General features: G+C 46.4%; 1 protein-coding gene across 4 annotated transcripts in view; it reads right to left on the minus strand.

Annotated features, from left to right (window-relative positions):
* Positions 1–21,125, minus strand: part of BCAS3 (BCAS3 microtubule associated cell migration factor) — a 3,636,180-nt gene that overhangs the window by 3,207,577 nt on the left and 407,478 nt on the right. The window lies entirely within an intron of this gene.

Here is a 21,125-nt window from a genome sequence, read left to right on the forward strand (position 1 = left end):
GGAGAGGATGCCCATGCGCACTGTAGTCCAGGGGAGGAGTCACCTATCCAAGGATACTTCGAAGACTCTTCCAGGACAACAACGTGCAAACATCCGGACCCAACACTAGGCGGCGATCTATGCACAGATATGAATTCAGCAGCCCACATGCCTCGAACATACAAAAATATGTGGTCACAAAAAGCCAAAACATGACACTGCTGCCCCTATAGTCAATTTATGCACAATAAATTGGGTCAGTGTGCAGGAGTCGTCAATATTTCGAGCCTTACATAATTACAGGATTAACATCAGCACGTTGTAATTCATGGCAGAGGTACAATACAACAATGGTAAAGAAAGCTCAGCTAGAGGGGAGAGAAACAGGGAAAGTAGAAAAAAGAGAAGGAAAACAATGGCCACTAGGAGTGGTTAAATCAAGACAACCATGCACGGAGAGCCTATGAAGTGTCTAGGCGTCGCTACAGCAAGCAATTGCTTCTATTGCAGGGGAAGGTAGATGACTTAGTGTGCCTAGAATCTGCTTATAGGAGTGTGATGCAGCCAACCAGCATGAAGTGCTCAGAAAGCTGACCTAGCAAGATAAATGAACTGCACCAACAAAAGACCAATGCCATCCAATGGTGAAGGATCGGTCTATGGAGAATAAAACAACAGTAATCAATATAGTGACAACTGAAACCTGCATTCTATCAGGTGTCTTATGTTCAGAATCCCAATAGAGTTAAACATCTTCGAATTTATACAAACATTCCTAGCTAGCGGTTCTGTTACTAATGTAAATATTAAGAGGCCCAGCAGACAACCCAGCCTTTTTCCTCTCCATCAACTAGCACTGAGAAATGATTGTTAGATTTCAATCTCAAGATGGGGCCATGGATAATGTCTCTATCTAAAGCCATGCACATAGGATCAATAATAAGCTGCCTTCAAAGAAAGATGATATGTGAAAGAAGAACAATGTTTTGCCTCTTTTCTTTTCACTGTCACCAAACACCTTGCAGGAGGGTATCCCCACAAAACGGCACCCTCTTAGTGCTCGATACTCTACAGTGTGAGATACACCTTATGCATGACTACTGTTGCACGTTTCGCTTCCGAACGTCTAGCAGATTTCAATTAGCTCTGCTTCTGTTCACAGCTCAATACTACTGAGTTGCCACTGGTTCAAGCTGTAGATCCTTAGTAATACGAGTAAAGGTCACAATAAATATGACTGCCCAAGCAAGGTTTAACCCCTTCTCATGCAACAACCACAATCCCTGTCAGGGTGAACCACAAACGTCACTAAATTAACCTCCGGTAGCCTGACACAAAAACAGACAGAATTAACTTAGCGGCACAGTGCAAAGGATTTGTGTAGCACAAGCAGTGATAGAGAGAACGCAACAAAAGAAAATCGCACACCAATACAGAAATAAAGATTAAATAAAATGAGACCAAAACGACAAAAATCCAATCAGTAGAACTGGAGATTTGGATTTTTAAATGATTAAGTAAAAATAGTGCCAAGAAGCAGAAAGCGTCTCACAGTAGTGAAAAACACATACAAGAGTTTTTTACTACCAGTACATGTAAAACATTAAAAGAACATGTACAACTTTTCAAATACACTGAATCCTGCCCTATGAACTACTTAGGGCCTACCTTAGGGATGACTTACATGTATTACAAAAGAAGGTTTAGGCCTGGCAGTAGGTTTATTTTGCCAGAACGAATTGGCAGCTAAAAATTGCACACATGCTGCAATGGCATGCCCGAGACAGGTGTTAAAAGGCTACTTAAGCGGGTGAAACAGCAAGTGCTGCAGGTCCACTAGTAGCATTTTATTTATAGTCCCTGGTTACATGGTGACCCACTTTATTAGGGACTTATAAGCAAATGAACTGTACCATTCAGGTGTAGACCAATTTTACTATGTTTTAAGGAGCATGCGCAAGCACTTTAGCACTGTTTAGCGGTGGCAAACTGCACAGAGTTCTAAAGCCAGCAAAAACAAATTCAGAAAACAGGAGGGGTATAGGCAAACATGTTTGGAGATGATAGATCCAACAATCAAGATAAGAAGATGCAATGTAATGTTTGCTAACCCCAGCTTTTCCCATCACTGGTCTCTGTTGACTACATTAAACACATGAAAGAAGCTGAAAAAAGCTGTGTAGAACAAAACTTTTTTTCTATACATCTCTTGGTCAAATACTTGAGATAGTATGCATGGTTAATGGATGAAAGTTAAGCTCTGGGGGGAGTGACGTGACAAATAAGCCAAGATGGTGGACGCACTTTAATACAGCTCCGCGTCTAGCCCCTATTATCCTGATCAAATCCCGCATAAGAATAAACAATTCGACCACCGACAGGAACGGGATCACTCCTAGTACCCAGCACCCTGCAAACTGGAGGGTGGAGTGGCTGCGGGCTGGTTACCCGCAGCAAGGATGGAAGAGTGGCCACAGCCAGCATGGAGTGGCCAGAACCTGAGGCAAGCGTGGGTGGCTCCGACGAGCCAGCCGCTGCGTCCTGTAGTGGCCGCGGGAAGGAGTGGCAGTCACGGCTGGTCTAACGCAAAGGTGAAGAAAGGCGGGCATGTGACCGGAGCCGACACTGGCAGCCCACGCAGACAGTTGTGTCCTAGATGAGGTGGGTGGACCAAGCCTGGGCGCCGATCGAGCAGACATAGGTGGTGCTGGCCTACCGCCCTGGCCCGGCAACCAAAAGAGCGTCTGGCTGAGACTGGAACAGCAGAGTGAGGTAGACTAGGCGGCCCAGACTGCACTGGCAGCAAGGAAATCTAAGGCAGCAGCTGCATGCTGAAGAGAGAGGGAAGGCCAAGGGAGCAGAGGTAGCCCGAGCTGCGTGGTTGGAAGCTAGGGCCCAATAGCGCCAGGAGGGGCCTGGATGTCAGATCGAGCCTAGGCCCCAAAGCAACAGTGCGTCAACAACGCATAAACACTGAGAGCACACAAGGCCCTTCCCTCCTGCTCTAGGACCCAAACAGATAGACAGAAGCATACACCTATAGCCCAGATGAGTGCTGGTGACCATGGGCCACAATGCGAGGAGTGGCCAGGGGGCAGAGGTGAGCCCTGAGCTACATGGCTGGCCGCTAGGGCCCAATAGTGCTCAGAGTGGTCCACAGGTCAAATTGGGCCTAGACCTCAATGTAGCTGTGCGCCTGCAGCGAAGAAACGCAGAGAACAAGGCCTTGCCCCTGTTGTGGGAATGAAGAGGGACCCTAACATATAAGCTACAAGATACACCTATAGCCCAAATGAGTGCTGTAGTAGATGAAATGGGGCCGAAGCAGCGCTGTTCCAACTGGCAATAGATACTGCACACGGAACAGGTGCCAAGATAGAGACAGCTCATTGACAAACCGGGGAGACGAGGGCGGGCAGACGATACCCACACCAGTGACTGGACGAGCCACAGCTAGTGACAGTAAATTAACTCACATGGGTAGTAGTCAAGAATAGACAACGCTTGCTAAACAATACCCTAATCAGCGCCTCTACATGCCTACTGCACAAAAAACTGGCCATGGGTCGCTTGCAATCTAACGCTTTGCAGTCAGCAGTGACTCCAATGTGAGCAAGGCATCACACATGGAAGGCGACAGAGCCCGAGAACCCCCACAATTAGCGCTGGCCAATAAACTGGACACGTTCCTAGCAGCAGTCGAGAAAATAGTAAACACCCTGGACCAAACACGTACATCCTTAGAGTCAAAGAATGACAAAGTCACATCCGCCTTTATGCTCCTGAGGGCTGATCACAGCAAAATAGCTGATAAAGTTCATGCCAACGAACTTGTGCTAACGAACTTGCAACCAACGGCTCACACCCATGCAGCGGCATTGCAGGACTTGTTGGGCCGAGTGAACACAATGGTAGACAAACTGGAAGATGCAGAAGGCCTAACTCACATCAACAAACTGATGGTGGTGGGCCTTCCAGAAGGAGAGAAGGGCCACCACTTGGTGGCCCTATGTCGAGCGCTGGCTGAAAGAACTGCTACCGGACGGCGCCTCATCGCCCCAATTCGTGGTGGAGCAAGCACATAGGGTGCAGACACACATTCCGCCTCCGGGAGCCAACCCACGGCCGCTATTGTTTAGACTACTGAACTACAGAGATAGGGACACCAACCATCTTGAGAGAAACACTCAAGCTAAATGGCATCAGGATTAAAAAACAACCAGATTATGCGGTTTCCCGACTATATGGCACAGGTGCAGAAGCGGCAGAGCTCTTTTAGCCTTGTGAAGCTCCAACTTCGAGAACTGGACATATGCTACACCCTGCTGTTCTCGGCCAGACTGTGGGTGGTGGCAAAAGGTGCTACTCGCTTTTACGACACACCATTGGATGCCCAGGGCTGGCTAGAGAGAGCCGGCCTGGTGACTGGACACAAACCTGATGGAGAAGCAACGGCACCAAGACGAGAAAAAAGTGGCCGACGCAGGGGTAGGGGTTTGGGACGCTCTGCCCTGCCGTCGGCAGCCCCTGACCTGGAGCAAATAATAACGGAGAGGCGTGAAGACCTCCACGTTGCGGCGGCAATCTGAGCCAGGACACAGGGTTTGGACCACGGAGTTACAGAATGAAGATGGCTCCACTCCATTGTCTGAGGAGCCGGACTCGCTGCCCTTATCAGTTGCCACACCACAAACTACGGATGATATAATAGGAATGGGCGCAAGAAGGCAGACAGTTGAACTGTTCCTTATAGTTCACAACAGCAGCAATGAAGTAGTCCCAAGTTAACCACTCTATGTGGCACATACCACACAGGCAGTGGGTTGCTCCCTCGGCGGGCTGGGAATAGACATTTATTCAGAGTATAATACATTCCCCTGCACAGCGGTTCACACGCTAACACCCGAACCTATGGGAAGCACTTGGAAATGAACAAAGAACACTATGGGCGTAGCCTGGAAGCGACACCACACCGCGCGCGACCCCCATATATAGACACCAGTACACACAGTAGTTGCCATGGTTCGACAATGCAGTTTGGACAAACTCCTGTTGCGAGTTCACCCTTATAAGGTTATACAAGTTGCAGTTCTAACCCCAGTTTTTCTTTGGAAACCCATGGAGCACCACGCCAATACCTGGTTCCCCACTACACAATCATGCTTCTTTGCTGAGGTGGTCACAATACACCCCCAACATGACGCACATGAACATCGCATGGAACGTGAGAGGTATACACAGACTTGCACGTCGATACTCCATATACTCACACTTATATTGTAGATCCACCAGCATAGCCCTCCTGCTATTAACCCACCTTAACCCACCTGACCCAGACAGAGGCGGAGTGTCTTCTTCGGCGCTGGCGAGGACAGGTATACAGCACTAACTACTCCTCTAAAGCTAGGGGGAGTCTTGGTATGGGTGAGAGCAAGGGTTCCTTATGTGGTGGTGGAGGTGGAGGTTGATGAAGGGGGCAGATATGTGATCACGAAAGGCAGACTGAATGGTCAAATTATCCTCATCGGTTCCGTTTACACCCCTAATACCGAGCAAAACTCATTCCTTCGCAAACTGACTGAGGTCTTGGCTCGATGGAGTGGAATCCCCTGGCTGATAGGTGGCAACTTCAACTCAGTGCTTGATGTGGCGCTAGATCGATCATTCCCGCCCCTAACATAAACCACAGCCACGCCAAGTGCACAAGCGTTGACCACGTCACTGGCCCACTATTCTCTGGTCGGCATAAGGCGTACTCTCAACCCAGATGCACGCATCTATTCTTTTTATTCCCCCGAGCATGGCCTGCATGTAAGACTGGACTGCATTGTGGGGTCGGCTAACTTGCTGCCCTTGTTAGAGGGACAGATTACTTGGGACACACACATTCCGATCACAACCCACAACTCTTACAACTCAAGTGTGATGCGGGCCCTCCACCTGTCCCTACTTGACACCTCCGACCAGCAGCACTAGAGGACCAGGCGTTCTGTGCACCTTTGGGGGCTATGACTGCAGATATTTTGAGGTAAACGACGGCTCCACAGGAAGCACACTCCTAGAATGGGATGCTTTCAATGTAACCATCAGGGGACATAGCCTAGGACTCACCTGGAACATCCGCAAACAGTTGAGTCAATCTATAAGCGGAATAGAACGCAAGCTCTTGCGGTATGAAACCAACGCAGCTGCAAACATGGGGCGCACGAGGCAACTGGATGAACTGCGCAGCGAGTACATAGAATTATTGGAGGCGCTCAGATGCCTAAACTACACAGCACATTTTGCAAACAAGCATGCAACGTCAGAGCAGGTCGGATGCTGGAATGGTTGTTGTGGCAAGAACAGAACGCTCTGCATGCCATCACGGGCTCATACTACATATGCAATACCAAATACGTGCAGAAATGACGCTATACTATTCGGCACTCTACCAATCTTCGGTGCAATGTGACCGGGAGCGATTGGACACCTTCCTAGACTCAGTGAGCCTGCCTAAGATTATACCTGAACAGTGCGTGCAGCTGGACGCACCAATTGCCTTTGATGAAATTCGTGAAGCTATTGCGGCACCAGCAACAGGCAAAACCCCTGGACCAGATGTGCTGCCTGAAGAATACTACAAAGCGATACCAAAGGGGATGATGGACGGAGCGTTTGAGCAAATCAAACACTCACCCCCAGTCAACTGATCTGGGTTTAATCCATCATCATTCTTTAGCTCACTCCACCACCCCAGTTCAGACATGGCCATATGCAAATCAGTCTGACCCTGTGCCTCATGGGAACAGTCCAGCCCGAACTGCCAAGCCATGTCTTCTCTGGACCGGAAACAAGCATCCTGGGACTGGTTTCGGGTTCATAACCCTCATCAGCCAGGCTATCTTGAATCCAGTGGCAAAGTGAGCAATGGACCCACGTCTGGGCATACCCTGCCAACTTAGGACGAACAAAGCGATACCAAAGAGGATGATGGACGGAGCGTTTGAGCAAATCAAACACTCACCCCCAGTCAACTGATCTGGGTTTAATTCATCATTCTTTAGCTCACTCCACAACCCCAGTTCAGACATGGCCATATGCAAATCAGTCTGACCCTGTGCCTCATGGGAACAGTCCAGCCCAAACTGCCAAGCCATGTCTTCCCTGGATCGGAAACAAGCATCCTGGGACCGGTTTCGGGTTCATAAAACTGTTGTTTTTGCATTGGTCACCCTGAGTGGGACGGGTATGCTCAGACATGGGTCCCGTGCTCTCCATGCCACTGGAATCAAGCTATCCTGGCTGAAGAGGGGTGAAACCCCGAAACCGGTCCTAAGATGCTTGTTTCCAGTCCAGGGAGGACCTGGCTTGGCAGTTCGGGCTGGACTGTTCCCATGAGGCACAGGGTCAAGACTGATTTGCTTATGGCTGGGTTCAAACTGGAATGGCATGGTGAGCAAAAAAACTATGGATTTAGGCCCAGATCTCTGTACTGGGGTGAATGTATGACATTGTTCTGCATTCTGTCCATCAACTGTTGTTTTTGCATTTGAAGAATACTACAAGGCGTATGATGTGATACTGGCCCGCACCTGCATTCCCTCTATACCGCAGCACTAGAGGAGTCAATACTCCCCTCGTCTCTACATGAAGCGTGCCTAGTATCGTTGCCAAAACCTCGCAGAGACCCCACTGACCTGGGCTCCTACTGGCCGTTGGCCCTACTGAACACGGACTATAAGGTTCTAGCAAAAGTCCTAGCGGACCAACTGGTGTCCATACTCCCAATCCTAGTCCACGCGGATCAGAATGGGTTTGTGCCTTCTCGCAACACCTCCTTAAACTTGAGGCACTTTTTTAGGGTCGCCACATATTCGGCGGGACGCTGCCCATACTCTGGATGCATAATATTTGATCTTGAGAAGGCCTTTGGCTCCATGGAATGGGATTTTTTATTTGACGCGCTCACCCGCTATTGCCTTGACAACACCTTCATCCACATGATTAGGCTGCTTTATAGGGAACAAACGGTGCGGGTGAGGACAGGCCTGTATATATCTGCTCTAATCATGTTGGGAAGAGGAACTAGGCAAGGATGCCTGCTGTCCCCGCTGTTTTTTTTTTTTAAGTAGCGATAGAGCCACTAGCAGGGGCCATTCGGGCTGGTGGAGCGGACTGGGGAATCCAGGTTGGGTATGGCACACACACAATCTCATTGTACGCAGACGACATCCTTGTGTATGTCAGAGATATCCGGTCGATCCCCCCTTTACTATTGGGTCAATCCCTCCTCCACTAGCACACGTTTTGGGAGATTTCGCTGCTCTGTCTGGATTGAGTATTAACGCAGCGAAATCATGCCTTTACCCTTTTGACAGCAGATGTATGGACCCGATGTAAACATCAAATGGGGTGCACATACAGGGGAAGACCAATGCCTTTGCTACCTAAGACTAAGGATATACTGTCAAATGCAAAAACAACAATTGATGGACAGAATGCAGAACAATGTCATACATTCACCCCAGTACAGAAATCTGGGCCTAAATCCATCGTTTTTAAGGATATACTGTCAGCAGACGGACCTCTTGAAGTCAACCTGTGCAGAGCGCTGACGGATGTCAGCTCCCAAATGTCCTTTTGGGGTATGCTCCGGTTATCAGTACCGCGACACCTCTACTATTTTGCAAATTTGCCCCTATATATCCCTCTGCCCTTATTTTGTGATGTTTGAGAAAGCAATCAGACTTCCTCTGAGGAAGCTCCCGTCACCGGGTAGCGATCAAGAAACTCCACCTGCCGACAGATCAAGGAGGCTTAGCGGCACCAAATATTGAACAATATTATCTTGTGGCGTACCTGCAATGGATGGCCAGGTGGCTGGCCAACCGCCATCTATGTGACACAGCCACCACCTCACCGCCCTGGTCCCTCACTGCCCTGGTTAACCTCTTCCACCCTTGTGCAAAGGTGAAGCCACCGGCACCCCTACTGCTCAATATGGTGTACAGATGTTATCGAAAGAGCTTATACATCACCCCCAGCAGGAAACCATAGGCAGAGCACGCCAATGGGGCCCACGATTACTGCATTTATACTTGACAAGGGGAAACCCGTGAGGTAGGAAGGACCTAGGGTACTTACTAATTTGAAAAACAGTAGGTCCTTCAAAAGCAATTCAACATAGGAGAAATATAGACCAGAATCGGCTCTATATAATTATGCAATGCCCAGCCGGACATTGAAGTTTAATGATCAAAAAAACGGATAATATAGACATACGTGTGAATATCGAGTGGGACACAGTCCTGCGTCCTTCAACACTTAACACAATTACATACAGTGACACATAAAAGACATTTATCAGGCTGAAGAGAGAAGCTTATTGCCGATAGGAAATACAAGGGCAAGCTTTCAAGATGGTACAATGACATGCACAATTTTTAACATATGTGTTTAACATGCATGTTTGTACATAGGGTCGACGACGTTTCGATCTATTTAAGCAATACATAGATCATCATCAGGACTAGTAATTAACAAGCCTGAGAACACAATTCCTGTGAAAAGATGAAGAAAAAGGAAAAGAAACATTCATTAAAAACATCCTATAGATAATGAGAATACTCAATAATGGCAGTGGTTATGCACGACATATCCTAAACGAATCAAGATCCAGAGTAGGCTATTGCAATTGCGAAGGAACTTATTCTACATTTTAAATAAGGGAAAAGGTGATTTAGGTAGGAGAAAGAGGAAGATTACAAATGTGCAAACACCTCAATGACAAAGGTGAAAAGGCGTGAAGAACCAATGGCATAATGGAACCAGAAGATTGGAGAGGTGAGTGAGGTCTGTAGACCGTGATTTTACGGTACGCGATAACCGGCGTGAAAAATTAGCTGGTAAATGTTAACCGCATTTGTGAAAATACCCGCAGTAATACAAGGTGCGTGGATACATATAGCCAGGGAGATGTGATCTGGTGACCTAATCAGCGAAGGCGATTGGCGGTAATAACGTGAACCCGATCGGCGACGTGAGGTAATAACCTGTGGAGGTCGAGGCATAATGAGCAGGGAGACTGGAGACTGACCTCGGTTGGAGGCGAACAGAATCGTTGCTAACAATTGGGAGGAACCCAGATGGGGTTGTTGTACGGAGGACAAACGGCCATGAAGCGGATAACAATTGGAGGCAACCGCTGGAACTGAAGGGGGGAAAAAAAACAGAGGATAAGGGGAAGGGAATTGGAGCAACGATTAGGGGGAACGAAAAATTTTAAATGAGACTCACCACTTGTTAGTGACGGTGTGCAGAAGAAAAGGGTGAACGGAGCTGCAAGGATAATTGCCTTCCGTGTGGGGCGGGTTGGAAATCCAAGATATGCCTGTGGGAGAACGTAGAATGGGAGTCAGAGAGGGAGGGGGGGGGGGCCAATGAGCGAGAACAAGGGGACGGGACAGGGTCTTACCAGAGATCCAGTGTACTGCACGATCGCAGGGTGAAAATGGAGAACAAGACCCAGTTACTTGAACCAGCCCGGGAGAGACACGTGACCAGCAACGAACGTGTCATGTGACGGAACGTGCAATGTGTGTGAATATAGGCAAACGTGACGGATTCCTGTCGGCCATATTGGGTCAGTGTAGGTACCAAGGAGTGATAGAGAAGGAATAAGAACCAACAAGAAAAAACAATATTCAGCAACAGGTCAAATAGATTGAAAAGACGACAATGAATTAATTAGTTTCAGACAGAAAAAGAAGATTGGCAATTGTCAAATAATTAGAATAAAAAACATGATTCTTTAAATAAGGGCAAGCCAGTCCTCATTTCTATTGAGACCGTTACGGATTGTGTCCAAAAGAATAATGAGCTTCAACTCCTCTTTATTGAGGATTTGTGCCAAATCACCACCTCTTGGAGGCAGCTTGATGGTTCGTAGAACTGTCCATTTGATCTCGTTGTCTTGATGGTTGGCCAGTTTGAAATGTTCGACCAATGGTGCATTTGGGACATTACAGCGAATCCTGCTGCGGTGTTGTCCGATTCTTGTTTTGATCTTCTGGGTTGTCTGACCAATGTAGTTCTTGTTGCATGGACATTGGATCAAGTAAATCACGTTGCATGTGTTGCAGTTCGAGAAACCATTAGATTTAATGACAATGCTGCCAAAAGAGAAAGTTTTACCTTCCAATTTATAGTCCAAAAGATTATAATTACCACACTTATCGTGTCCAACCAGGGGCGTCAGACCCCAATGGGCATTCAGTGTTGTAGGGGGTGCTTTTCTGGGGATCGCAGCACGTACTAGATGGTCTTTCAAATTTCGATTTTTACGGAAGGCAAATAATGGTCTTTCCAGATTGAGTATACCCGCATTTAGTATGGGCCAATGTTTAAGAACAGATTTGCGAACATGGTTGGAAATAACCGAAAAGGTGGTGACACATACAATTCTTTTAGTTTCTTTTTTGGGGTTAGGTGTGAGCAAGGCTTCCCTAGGGCAATACCAGGCCCGTTTCTGGGCATTGCGGACAAGTCGCTTAGGGTAACCTCGAGCTTTCAGTTTGTCTGAAAGAACTGTGGCCTCAATGAAGTAGTTTTCTTTAGAAAAACAGTTGCGCCGAATACGCAAAAATTGAGAATAAGGTAGAGAATCCCTCAGGGTCCTGGGGTGGTTACTCTCATATCTCAACAATGTGTTGCGTTCGGTAGGTTTCCTGTAGAGTGTGGTGAGGAGTTCACCATCTGAGTGATATATGGTGAGATCGAGGAAGGGGATGGATGAGGAGTCAGTAGAAAGTAGAACTGGAGACCTAAACAATTGTTATTGAGCCAATGTTGAAAGTTAGTAAGCATATCAACACTGTTGTGCCAAATTAAGAAAACGTCGTCAATGTATCGACGCCATAATTTAACCCCAGACATAAAGGGGTTAGTGGGTGACAGGATGATGTTAGTTTCTAGAAAGTCCATGCAGAGGATGGCCAAATTCGGGGCAAAAATAGCGCCCATCGAAGTGCCTTTCACCTGCTGGAAGAATAAGTCATCAAAACAGAAGAAATTCCTGGTAAGGCACATTTCAAGTAATTTCAAAAGAAATAATGTAGGGACTGCATGTGGTCTAGGTCTGGAGTCAAGGACTTGTTGGATCACTTGGAGGGCAAAGGTCTGTGGAATATTTGTATAAAGTGATTCCACGTCAAGAGTGCAGAGTAGGTGTTCAGAAGAATTAAAGGGATGATGTTCAATCAAATTGATCATGTGCATGCTATCCCTAATGTAGCACTGAGTCTTAGGTACAAAATCTTTGATGAAATAATCGACATACTGGCCTAATGGTTCTAATATAGAACCACAACCAGAGACTATTGGGCGGCCAGGAGGGGAAGTGAGGTGTTTATGTATCTTCGGAAGGGTGTAGATAACCGGTCATCTGGGTGACTTGGCATTGAGGAATTGGAATTCTTTAGGGCTAAGGAAACCTTCATCTCTGGCTTCAGTAGTGATTTGGAGTATAAGAGCCTGTAATTCAATAGTGGGGTCCCTAGGAAGTCTGCAGTAATGTTCTGTGTTATGGAGTTGACGGAATATCTCAGTTTTGTAATCATCCAGTTCTTGCAGAACAATACCTCCACCCTTATCTGCTCATTTAATGATAAGGGAGTTGTTATTCTTCAAGGATTCAATTGCCTTCTTTTCCTGAAAAGATATGTTAAACGGAATAAATTTCTTCTTATCTTTGAGTGCATTGAGGTCTTTGAGCACCATTTATTCAAAGGTGATGATTTCCACCGGTACCATATTGGCCGTGGGGAAAAAAGTAGACGGGGGGCGGAATGGTGTGTAGGAAGTGGGATTGGGTGTAGCATTATTCAAAAAATAAGCATGAAGGCGAAGGCGTCTAAAAAATCTGAGTAGTTCAGCCTGTAGGTCAAGGAAGTTGGGATGCGTGGTGGGGACAAATGAAAGCCCTTTACTAAGCAGGGATAGTTCTGTGTCAAGTAAGTTATGAGATGACAGATTAAAAATGGGAATCGTTGTCAACTGAGAGGCAGTGTTGATAGCAGAGTTTACCATTGGTAAAATTTCTGTCTGGTCTGGCGTTCGCCTGGTGGGTTGTACCATCTCTGCGCCCGTTTGACTCGTCCCCGTTTTGGTAATTCTGTCTGGCCTTTTCCTAAAAAATTCTGATTCCTTGAGGAGGTGCTGGGTCCCTCACCTGAATCAGATTACTGCGGCAACTGATCTGTGCAGATGGTGAGAGGCAGGGATTCAGGACATGGGAGATCTGTATCGGGAGGGCGTCCTAATACCATATGCCACTCTAATCAAGGAAGACTGGTTGCAACCAGGCCACTTCCGGCTGCATTGTTTGCTTCTAGCAGCCCTAGCCACCAAATGTGGATACATGACCAATGAGCCCCCAACAAATCTCACAATCCAGTACTTGCATGTAATGGGTCAAGGCAGACACCTCATGCAGTGGTTTGCTGCTTCCCTTAGACAGCATTCCGCAATCACACTGGCACCATTGAGGCATCACTGGGAGAGGGACGTGAACCGCCCACTCACAGACACTGAATGGGCCTCTGTGCTAGAGGGCCCTTTACATGTCTCCAGGAATGTGCGCTTCCGCCAGATACAGTACTACATCACGCAAAGAGCATATCTCACCCCAGCAAAAATCAATAGCTATTTAAATTAGGTAGACGCAGCTTGCCCTTGCTACTACTTTATAGATGTGGACCTGCTGCACATGTTGTGGGGATGTCCACGCCTCCAGGGATACTGGAGTACAGTGGCAGACACCCTCTCTCGTTGCATGGAGCTCACCATACCCTTTGAATGGGAGATCATATATTCTACACCTCTACTGTAGAAGCAAAAAGCACATGGTGACATCCCACGTCAGATCTGGGAATGGCAGTAATAAAGCAGCTGATCACTAAAAGATGGAACTCCCCTGAACCTCCTCAGACACCGGCCTGGAGGCACTCCCTGCTGACATGAGCTAAAGCAGAAAGTGCACTACATAGGGAGGACACACTGAGCATCCGTAGGACCCCTATAGCAACAAACTGGGATGCGATTCTGAGTGAGCTGCAAAGCGACCATAATACAGCGGTGGACACGCCGACCCCCAATGACAACACCCCTGAGCACGCATTAGACGAAGCACATATGCCCGGACACAGATATAATCGGGGGCCACTGCTGGTGGGAGTGCTTGCGAATCGCCCGACATGGGTTTCAGGGCGTGCATCAACATGATCCAACAAACAAGAGCAGAGAACATACACTGAAGGGGGGACTCGGAAATGCTCCAGTTAGACACGCCTACCTGTTTTGTTTTTTAGGTCTCGCCTGACCCAGCGCATGCGCTGGTTTGGCGAGACTTATTGAGAGGGCTCCAAAAAGTGCTACCAGGCCAGCCTAGAGCTACAGTGCATGTGCGCGGGCGCGAGCGCCGCACTTTTACCGAGATTACTTTCACTTTCGCGGCCGCTTTGATGATTGATCGCGATCGTGATCACTTTCGCGGCCGCTTTTGGGACCTTATAAGTATTTAGTTATGCAACTGTTGCATAGATAAACACTTATAAGGTCCCAAAGGCGAGACCTATTGGCTATGCCAATGCTTGTTTACTTTGTCCCGTTTCATCATTGGCCGCCCCCCCCCCCCCCTGTTAGCAGATCTCCTCACAGCCAGCACGTAGTGAGAAGACATTTGGTATGCACCTGGAGACTAAGTAACTGCAAATGATGACAGTGGCCAGCATGAAATGTGTACATAACTTCAGTATGCCCAAGTGATCGCCAATGACGCAGATATGTCCAGTGCATCCTTGTACTAATGTATATTATCTACTACATAATCAGCAAAAGATGGCTAAAATAGAATGTAATTTGCACTGTGCATATGTCTGCGTTGTTAAATGAAAATCAATAAAAACAAATTCAAACCACAACAAAAAAACAAGGATGAAAGGTAAGCTCTAAATCATTCTTAAGAGATCATTCATTCATCAGTCCATCAATAGATCTGTCCTAGTATTAGGTTCGTCACATTTTGTGCATCTAAATCAATCAGTATTTTTTATGCAAGAGCAAGGAATGCTCAACCTCCCCCTTCTCATAAAACAGAACCGATAAATAGTGTAATCCCACCTTGGCGGAGCAATTGACAAACATTCATCCCAAGAAAACACCCGTCAACCAGCTCACTGCCAGATCTTTGAGAGCTCCACTGGTTTCTTTGTCACACCAGGGTTTTTATTTTCACTGCTCTTTGTGAAAGTTGGTAATTGCTTAAAGAAAACGAATGGACACTGACCAATCCAGATTTTATTTGATATTATGCGGATTTCAATGTTATGTATTCTAAAGGCAAGAGGATAATTTGTGAATTTAACACTGCAGGGTCCTTTGTCCTACACAGAGCACAAAAGGAACCCTGTTCTGTGACAAAATACAAGTAATATAATTGTTTTTCTAATTTGAAACATTTTAAAAGTGGGACTGTAACAAATGTGAGCGTGTCTATGCATCATTTCGAGAAGCGTTTGTGTTTTCTTTGAGCTGGCTCCATTTTTACAAGGATTTACTTGTTTATTAACAGTTGCTTACATTTTGCAGTAAACCCTTCCTGGAAGGGGAGTGGCTCAGAGGAATCTATAATCTCGAGCACAGGAGACAGCTGCTACGTGAACTTGATTGAACCACGTTTAAGTTATCACGAAAGGGGGTTATTTGTACATTAATTAAGTAAAACGTCAAGAAAGGCAACCACTGGAAAGGTCAATTTGTTTGAAAAGCGCATTTAAAATAAGCAGTAAAGAAAAGAGGGGAGCACAAACAAATGGCAACTCTTGAATTCATCTTCGATGACTGGTCTGTCATAGATTAGTCCTTGGTTGTGACTGAAAAGCCTTAAAACTAGAAGAAAGCAACAGCAGACCGCAGATGTTTGTGGGTGGCCTGTTTACAATGCCACTAGCTTTTCTGGTCCACTGCAGCAATTGCAGACGGAGAGGCGAGAACAGCAAATCCCTTTCTTTTCCACGGCTCTGCTGTCACATTTTTTCATTCTGGCTCCATAAGACGAGACAAAATAAACTGGTCTTTGGTGTCCACGTTAGGGATGTCTCAACATGCCCACCAGAACGTGGCCACATTCTATTTTTGAGCCACAAAATGTTTGAAAAAATAGCACTGCTTGCAGAGCAAGTGGTCTGTAATGTCATTTAAGTTACAGCGGTAAAAATATTGCATGTTGATAACCATCCACATATAACATTATATTGCAGGAGCACCAGCCAAACTGAATGATAGAAATCATCATAGCGGTGTTGATGAATAATACCATGTCCGCTGTATGGAAGACATTTCACTGCTGCCTTGTCCAACTGTCCCATTGAGCTATTTAGGTCGAGGACCGTCCGGTCTGCCGAAGGCAGAACCGGAAGTCGGAGATTTAATGTTTCTGAGAGTGGCTCTTTAGCCCGCCTCTCTTTTTGGCTCTCCTCCATTGGCTGGCTTCCTAAACGGAGGCCAGCCATTGGAGGAGAGAGCCGTCCCTCCAAATAGGCTCCGTCTTTTTCAGTTTCGGGGGCGTGTTCCGTGCTGTTCTTTCCACTTTTTAGCCACGCCCTTTCTCAGGCGTGTTTTTCTCTCCTCCAGCCAATGGCAAGAGGAGAGAAAAAGAAACACGCCCCCGAATCTGAAAACGCCGCTACGTTTCTCCGAGGCATTTCTGCTTTGCCTCGGAGAAAGGCGGCAGTGTTCATGGCGTCCTCTCCCCCTGCTCTTGGCTCCCGTGTTGGCTGCTGCTCTGGTCTCGTCCCCCCTGACCGAGCCGCATAGGATCCTAAGGTGTCCGTGCCAGTGTAGCCTAACTGAGGCTCCCCAGTAGTTTTCAAATGTTAAGGAGTTGAAAGTGGTGCCCAGAATTGCCGTTGCTGCTTTAACTGAAACAGTTACTTTAAGGGTCGTTGAAGGTGGGACCCAGAAACTGTTGCCACTTTAAGTGGATGAGCTATAGTTTTCTCGTAGCAACAAATAGCTCTGCAAGGAGGTATGCGCTTGTTGTGTGAAGTGCTAATTCAAATCAGTAATGCCAATATCAATGTTCCCCCAGAAGACTTGGGATCGCCCCGTTAACTTTAAGTCCAAGTGCCCCTTGACGCTTTAAGCGAAGCGTGTTTCTGCTAATCACCGCCCACACATCAGAAAGGCTTCGCACGGAAGTAAGCAGTAGAAGCAGGATATTTGCGTAGCGGGAACTCGTCACGTACCTTGCCCGAGTTGACAGCTGCTATACATACATACATCCTGGTAAGCAGGGGTCGATCCTCTCTTGCGTGGCGTGGGTTCACTTGCTGGCGGGTTGCTCCATTGATAACAATTGTCGCCAAAATGAAATAAATAATGAAGCCGATGTCGGTGCAGTTATCGGGATAGGTTTATTCAAGATAGGAGCTGGAGCAAACCCGACCAGCACATCAGGGAAACCGTCTCTCCGTAATGGCTGAGCACGGAACGCTGGGCTCTGGAACAAGGCGCATGGCCCGTCCACGAGACCAGACAGCCCCACGAGCACCTGCTGCAGCGTTTCTTTCCGCCGGCATTTACCAGGCCTCACATAAATGTCGAGAAAACTCGTGTGATTAATTATCTTCCGGGAGAGCGAGCAGCATTTTGTATAGTTGAGGTTTTGACTCATATGAAGTTAGTGCAGAGGGTTAATAAAACGTGTACTAAGTAGATTACAGGGTGCATATGATGTAAACAGATTACTGCTTTCAAAAGAGACATCCTTCTGTTACTTACCATTTATAACTTAAAATTCTAATATAGAATGGTGAGCTATTAACTTTCATCCCAGAACTGCATACACACTGCAAAGTAAACATTATTAGAAAATTGATTAATGTTGCAAAAAGGGTTAATTTGGCTTGAAATCAATTCGTATTATTAAAGAGAACTCCCAACTATGCTGTTTCTTTTTCGACTCTGCGTTTGTGCGACCGGTGCCACCACACCCGGTGCTGGCTTCCTGGCGGCGCCGTGTTCAAAAGTTTATTAAACTTTTGAAGCACCTGCTGCAGCGTTTCTTTCCGCCGGCATTTACCAGGCCTCACATAAATGTCGAGAAAACTCGTGTGATTAATTATCTTCCGGGAGAGCGAGCAGCATTTTGTATAGTTGAGGTTTTGACTCATATGAAGTTAGTGCAGAGGGTTAATAGAACGTGTACTAAGTAGATTACAGGGTGCATATGATGTAAACAGATTACTGCTTTCAAAAGAGACATCCTTCTGTTACTTACCATTTATAACTTAAAGTCCTAATATAGAATGGTGAGCTATTAACTTTCATCCCAGAACTGCATACACACTGCAAAGTATACATTATTAGAACATTGATTAATGTTGCAAAAAGGGTTAATTTGGCTAGAAATCAATTCGTATTATTAAAGAGAACTCCCAACTATGCTGTTTCTTTTTCGACTCTCTATCTACCTCACTCTCTATCTACCTCACTCTCTATTTCAATACCTCACTCTCTCTATCTCACTACCTCACTCTCTCTCTGCTAATGCAATAGGTATCACATATGCAAAAAAAAAAGCTAATGCCAATAGAAATGACAATGCCATTTATTTAGGGATACAATAGTGATAAAAAAAACTAATGAGCAATACTAATAGCTCTACCTATAATATTGCAGAGACCATTGCATTGTAAATGCTTGTTTTTTTCTTTCTGTTCTGCTACATTTTCTCATTTTTGTTTGTGTTGGGTCACCTGTAATCCATGGAGCCACGTGAGGACCCATTCCAGTGCTCATTATCGATCCTCTTGGTGCTCCCTAGAATAAGAGGAAGATATGAAACGACCCACACTTCTTCTCTTAAGAGGGTACCCTGTTCAACACTATTATTGCTGGGTGGTTCTGCCTGGCTGTAGTTTTTTTAGGGGTAAGAGTGGGGGGGGGGGGGGGGGTGGAGGGTGTGGTGTATTTGCCCCTTCCTTGATATGTATAGGTACACTGGAAATCCTTTTCTTGCTTTAGCTCTAAATAATCGCAAACATTTAGGAGATATGTAAAACTGAGGTTGGATGCAGCATCAGGTAAAAAAAGTTAGCCCACTCTCACTTGTGTGGTGTAGCCCAGCCGAAAAAACTCCTAGGAAAAGCAGATGTTCTCTTGCCACAGTAACTTCCGAGGAGTGAAATTATTTTTGTCCTATATAACTCCTCCCTTACTTACCTAACCTGTTTGAAAAAGTTGGTTATTGTGCAACTATAGAACTACATTTGGCGTTGAAAGTCAAATGTAAATAAATGATTCTTACAAGTCAAATGATTCTTATAAAGCTGGGTTTTGCCAGAGTTAAAGCACAGAACTAGTGATCACAGCCGACCTACGAAGACTGATGGTGTCTTGGTCCTCTATGCTACCTTTGACATAACAGGCCATAACGGACAAGTTACTTACCTTTGGTAAAGCCTTATCTGGTAAAGACATAATCTAGCCGCAGATTCCTTACCTTTGTATTTCCTACGCGCCAGATTGGATCCGGAAGATTTTTCGTAGATCAACACCCTTGCGTGCCAGTAGGTGGCATCGGTGCGACGTCATCTGCGTCATTTGCACCGGAAGTGCAACCTCGCCGGAAGTGACCTCTGCATCACCTACATAGGCGCTACCTTGGCGCACTGACGTCAGTTACTTTTCATGACTTTCCATGCCAGAAATGAGGAGCCATGAAGAGTACTGACATTGATGTGTTTTAAAAAACTATGGCCCTGAAGGGGAACAACTTTGACCCTAGAAACTTTTCCACAGTGAGGAGAGGATGGATAGGTTGGTAAGGGATTTGTGGCTAGATTATGTTTCTACCAGATAAGGCGTTATCAAAGATAAGTAACTTGTCCATAATAGAGACATCTAGCTGCAGATTTCTTACCTTTAAATACACACCCAAGTAATACCGAATGAGCAAAGTGGCCATCCATGCGGACCCGACTGTCCAGGCAGTAATGCTTGGTTAACATGCGCAGGGAAGCCCACGTTGCTGCCTAATATATTTCCAGGACTGAGACGCCACGTGCTAATGCAGTGGTATCGGCTTTATCTCTGGTGGAATGGGCTCTTAAGCCTTCAGGAGACTGCTTCTTTGTCAAAACTTAGCAGATCTATATGCATTGAATGACCCATCATGAGATGGTCCTTTCCTGCACCACATGACTGTTCTTCGCATCTACATACTCCGTGAAGAGTTGGACTTGCTTCTCTTTTTTAGAGGGATGTGGAGGAGTGCTGAAAATGGGCAAGATGACAGGTTGTCCCACATAGAATGGTGTTACCACTTTCAGCAGGAAAGAGGCCCTAGTACAAAGCACCAATTTGACAGGATATATCGTCAGAATGGGAGGTTTGGACGATAAAGCCTGCAGCTTGCTCACCCTACCGGCAGATGCAATTGGCACTAAAAAAGCTGGTTTTATTGAGAGCAGTCGGAGGAGGCACTATACAGAGGCTCGAAAAGAGCACACGTAAGGAGGGTGATAACCAAATTAAGGTCCCACTGAGGCACAATGAAGGGGGAAGGTGAAAATATATGTACAAGACCTTTAAGGAGTTTTTGTACAATTGGTGATTCAAATAAAGATGGTTGGTCTGGTAGCCTCAGTAAGGCGGACAAGATAGACTAATGCACTTTGAGGGTGCCCAGGGCAAAGCCCTGCTGGCTGCACAAGGGTCAAACAAAGAGGAGGACATTGGAAAGAGAAGAAGAAAGAGGATCAATTGACTTTTCTGTACAATATGTTATGAATTTTCGCTACCAGCAGGCACATACTGTCTTAGTCGAGGGACGCTGGACTGCCAGAATAACATTAAAAACTTCGGGAGGAAGGTCAAAAGCTATCAACTACTGTTGCTCAATCTACACACAAGAAGGCATAAAGTTGTTGGGTTCGGATGGAGGACCATCCCCTGCTGCTGTAACAGAAGATCCTCCCGAAGGGGCAGCCTGATCGGAAGATTGATGCTCATTTGCAGAAGCTCGGGGTACTAGACTCTCCGTGCCCAGTCCGGAGCCCCAAGGATGACTTGGGCCTGGTCATTCCTGATCCTCTTGAGAACAC

Source organism: Triturus cristatus, chromosome 3_2 (assembly GCF_964204655.1).
Source record: "Triturus cristatus chromosome 3_2, aTriCri1.1, whole genome shotgun sequence".
NCBI lineage: Eukaryota > Metazoa > Chordata > Amphibia > Caudata > Salamandridae > Triturus > Triturus cristatus.